Source organism: Myotis davidii, unplaced genomic scaffold, assembly GCF_000327345.1.
Source record: "Myotis davidii unplaced genomic scaffold, ASM32734v1 scaffold458, whole genome shotgun sequence".
Classification (NCBI taxonomy): Eukaryota; Metazoa; Chordata; class Mammalia; order Chiroptera; family Vespertilionidae; genus Myotis; species Myotis davidii.
Window position 1 is genome coordinate 700,323 of NW_006289819.1, and position 5,058 is coordinate 705,380.

Consider the following 5,058-nt stretch of genomic DNA (forward strand, 5'->3'; position numbering starts at 1 on the left):
GGAAGCTGGCTAGGTCCTTTCTGCTCAGCACTAGCCCTTTGTCCTCTGCTGCCCTGGGGACAACATTCACTGGCATTCCCTCTCTCTCCCACCTCTCAACTTCTCCCTCTCTCCTTCCACCTGCCTCTCTTGTGTTAAAAAAAAAAAAAATTCCCTGTGCTCTGTATCCTTCTCCAGCTTACCGATCTCAGCCACTACTCTCTGCGTCAAACTTCTTAAAATAGTTATACCTACACTCTGTCTCCACGTCCTCACTGCCCTCTCCCTTTCCCACCCTGGCTGGGCCTGCTCCAGGCCTTTCCTCCTCCGAGGCTGCCCTTGCCCAGGTACCCAGTGACCAACTTCAGTGAACATTTTTCAGGCTTATCTCGCTTGACCTCTCGGCAGCATTTGACACTGTCGTCCATTCCCTCCTCCGTGGAACACTTTCTTCTCTTGGCCTGGCTCCTCTCTCTCCTGCTTCCTTCCCATCTCGTTGGCTGTGCCTTCCCAGTCTGGGTGGAGGGTCTCTCCTCCCATCTGGAGTTCCCCTGGATCCTCCTCTAAATTCGCCACATGCTCTCTGGACTGCTTCAGCTGCTCCCATGGCCTCAGTTACCACCTCTACCCTGATGTCCCCCAAGTCTGCATTTCCAGCTCAGGTCTCTCTCTTCACACCTCCTGAGTGTTTGCCCGGTGTCCCACGGTCCTCTCCACCTCAGCACGTCCACAGTGGAACTCGCCGCCCCCACGCCGCTCCTCTACGGGGGTCTCCCATCATAGTTCGCACACGGTGTCTTCACCATCCTGGTGCCCACTCAAATATGAGTCCTTCTCCCAGGTAATCACCAAAAAGTCCTATTTCCTCAAACTTTCTCCAGACCATCCACTTCTCTTTAGTGCCCCCACCATCATCTCTGTATAATCTGAATTATTGTAGAGCCTTCGACTTGCCTTTCCTCTAATCCACACTCCGTACTGCCCCTGAGCGGTGGTCCTGAAACACAAGTCAGGCCTTGTCATTCTCTCTCTTAAAACTCTTCAATGGCCCCCCATTGCCTTCCGGATAATGTTCATAATGCCTGAGGGGGCCACTCAAGGCCCCTGGGTCTGGCCCTGTCTGATTTCCCCAGAGACCCTTTATTTGGAGCCATCACCATCCAGAACTGCTGGCTGCTGGCTGCCCTGGGCTTGCACTGCTTGGGGCACCCTCACTCCTGAACTTGTCACCTCCTCCAACAAGTCTTCCCTGATCCCCCCACTTTGTCTCTGCTAAAGCTGCCTTGGGTTCCCCTACCCCCTGGGCACACTGTCATCACCTTGTCCATCATGCCACTGCTGTGTGAGACTTGGTTAATTTTTGAGGGGCCTGGATTATTCATTTCTAGCTTCACAATAAACCTGGCTGTGCATAGATAATAATTAAAGTTTCTTAAGTGAATGTGGCTCTGAGAGGCTAAGCCCGTGGTCGGCAAACTGCGGCTCGCGAGCCACATGCAGGTCTTTGGCCCCTTGAGTGTGGCTCTTCCTAAGCCTTAGGAGTACCCTAATTAAGTTAATAACAATGTACCTACCTATATAGTTTAAGTTTAAAAAATTTGGCTCTCAAAAGAAATTTCAATCATTGTACTGTTGATATTTGGCTCTGTTGACTAATGAGTTTGCCCACCACCGGACTAGGTGATAACCTATTTTCTGCTGTGTAAACACCCCCTCCCCCCCCACACACACACACCATATCCCCAAGTGTCTAGCCTTCAGGCATCTGTTTCTTCAGGGAACATCTCAGAGAATCTGGAACTGAGCTCAGGATTGACCTCCCTCTACCCCATTGCTAGAGAGTCATAAGGCTGACGTACCCCATCACGTGTTGCAGTCAGGGAACTGAGGCCCCGAGAGATAGTATGGCTGGTGGTCCTGGTGGACTTCAGTTCAGGTCCCAGCCTGATAACTTTGGACAACCTAATATAACTTTCTTCCTGCTTTTTCCCTTTGAAATAACCTTCCATAATCCCCCTTTTAAAGTGTATAATTCAATGGCTTTAGTATATTCATAGAGTTGTGCAACCATCATAGCACAGCATTCTGAGCCCTCAGGTCCTCGTGGGTCTGCCTTGGGTGGTTACAGGACCGCTCTCATGGAGTCGCGAGGAGTGATGAAGAATATGCATGCAGAGGGCCTGGCACAGCGCCTGGCCAACAGGAACCCTGGGCCAGGAGGAGCAGTTACAGGCTCACAGAGGAATCAGGGGGAAAGCCAATGTTGGCATGATACCCTCCTCCCCAGAACGGCTTTCCTCGCTCCCCTGCTCTGTGGCTGCTTCTGGGCAATGATTTGAGCTAGGCTGGGCGTGTTGGGGGGAGAGAGGTGGATAAGGCAATGAATACAGTTGTTTAAAAAGCCTTGAGGTAGCTAATAACTGGTCAGCCATAACCACTCCCATTAGCCAAGTCAGTGATTTTCAAAGTGTGGTTCCCAGAGGAGCAACATTAGCATCACCAGGGAACTTTGTAGCAAAGCAGATTCTCAGGCCCCACTTCACACTTACTGAAGCAGGCACTCTAGGAGTGGGCCCCACACATCAGCCTTTTAACAAGCCCTCCAGGTGATTCTGATGCCTCTACAGTTTGAGAACAACAGTTCTAAGCAAACCATTCGCCTGTTCCTTGCTGCCATCCTGAATGACTGGGATAGTCACAGAATGGGGGTTTGGAGGTAGGGAGGAGGGGCTGCGATTAGTCGCACTATAAGCCCCAGCCAGGGAGAGCCAGCCCGGCAGTGCCCACCTGTCCCAGCTCTGCCTCCTGGGCTTGGCAAGGGCTCCACATTGCCAGACATGATGAGCAAAGAGGCTCCAGAAAGGAGCCAGTCTGGCCTCTCTGCTGGGGCGGTTATAGAGGCCCATGCCAGCCAGCTCCTGTGTGCCATCTACACTTGGATAGATGGAGAAGCTGAGGCCCCAAGCGGGGCCAGAGACAATCCTTACAGACCTGATTTGTTGCATGAATGAAGTCACACTCTGGGTCTGGCAGACACAGTCGCACCCCAGCTCAGGACTCCTTCCCTCGTCTCTCCCTCCCTAAGCTCCAGACATTGATCTCTCTTCTGCTGTCCAAAGAGTGGGCGTCTGTGTGTGCACCACGCCCCCCCAAGAAGGCCAAGGCAGCTTGGAGGTCAACCTGAGCTGGGCTTCTAACCCCAGCTTGGTCACTGATTCACTGTGTGATCTTGAGCAAGAGGGTCCGTTCCTGGGCCCCGTTTCTGCTTCTGGAATATAGGAACAGTTACGCAGGTGCCTGGAACACAGGATGTTCTCTCTCAGGCCAAATGCATCTGCTTGGCTGTACTGAGCATCTAGGGTGAGGAAACTCCTACCCAGTGCATAAAGGCAGAGGGAGGTGAAGTTCGGGGGCTTTTTATTTATTTATTTCCTAGAGGCCCAGTGCATGAAATTCGTGCATGGGTAGGGTCCCTAGCAGCTGCTGGCAGGGGGCCCCTCCCTTCCCCCCCCCCCACACCTGCTGCTGCTGGCCCCGCCCCTGGTTGAACTCCTGGTCGAACTCCCAGTTGAGGGGACAATTTGCATATTAGGCTTTTATTACATAGGATTTTTATTTATTTATTTTTTTAATATATTTTATTGATTTTTTACAGAGAGCAAGGGAGAGGGATAGAGAGCTAGAAACATCAATGATAAGGGAGAAACATTGACCAGCCGCCTCTTGCACACCTCCCACTGGGAATGGGGATGTACCTGCAACCAAGGTACATGCTCTTGACCGGAATCGAACCCAGGACCTCTCAGTCCACAGGCTCTATCCACTGAGCCAAACCAGCCAGCAGGGGCTTTTGAAACAGCATCTATCAAGTGGAGCTGGTCAGGGTCAGAGGCCTGCCTTCTCTTCCCTTCTCATGAAGATGCTGGGGAGACTGACGGGTCAAAGATGGATGTACTAAAAGCTTTGGGTACCTCTTCAGTGGGTACAAACTGTGGGCTTTGGTGACGTGGTGTCTTGATGTTTGTTTAATGTGCAATTCTGCTATTCATTTACTCCGTCTTTCAACACTGCCATGAAAAATAAATAAAGCAGGGCAAAGGGAGAGAGTACAGATGGATTGCTATTTTGGAGAGGGGGTGGTTGGGGACTCCAAGGAAGTGATGTTTGAACAGAGAGCTGGATGAGTAAGGGAGCAATAAATAGCAGAGAAAACAGCTAAGTAAGTGCAAAGCCTGGAGGTGGAAATACGTTCGGTGTGTCCCCGGAAGGGCAAGGACGACAGAATGCTGGAGCCCAGTGATCTGGGGCTGAAAGGGGAGATCAAATTGAAGAGGTGGAGGTGCAGGCCGGATCTCAGAGGGCCTTGCTGGACATGCTGAGGGGCTGGACTTCGCCCTTGAAGTGCCATGGGAGGTCAGTGGAGAGTTTTGAGGAGAATGATGGCTTCTGGCTTTGTATCCCAGGAAGATCACTCTGGCTGTTTGGGAGAGAGTGGTGACAATAGGGCCAGCGTGGAGGCAGGGAGACCAGTCAGGGGCCAGGAGGTGGTGGCTGGTGGTGAGCCGTGGCCTCTACAGGAATATGCTCTGAAGGTAGAGCCCACAGAAATTTCTCAAGGACAGGATGTGGAGGGTGAGAAAAAGGAGAATCAAGGCTTAACTCAGATCTGTAGCCCGAGCCCCTGGGTGGTGCCTTTATTGAAATGGGGAGACTGGAGAGGAGCAAGATTTGAGGGCAAATTGAGAGTGTGTTTTTGGGCACATTTGGTTTGAGAGGCCATTAGACATCCACAGAGAGATGTTGAATAGGCAGTTGGATATGTGAGCTGGACTCTGGGAAGAGGCTGCCACCCCCTCACACCTGCTTGATGACAAAGGCTATTGTGTAAGGGGCTGGGGGCAGGATTCACAGTGGGTTTTCCCCCATTTGTATTTTTAAGGAAATGCGTTTTAAATTTTATATTAGATTGTGATTACCCTTCTTCCTTCCTCCCTTCCTTCCTTCCTTCCTCCCTTCCTTCCTTCCTTCCTTCCTTCCTTCCTTCCTTCCTTCCTTCCTTCCTTCCTTCCTTCTCTCCTT

At 51.5% G+C, this 5,058-nt stretch overlaps 1 protein-coding gene across 1 annotated transcript in view; it reads left to right on the top strand.

Moving 5' to 3' along the window:
* KCNQ4 (potassium voltage-gated channel subfamily Q member 4) overlaps positions 1–5,058 on the top strand; it is a 36,200-nt gene that overhangs the window by 2,619 nt on the left and 28,523 nt on the right. The window lies entirely within an intron of this gene.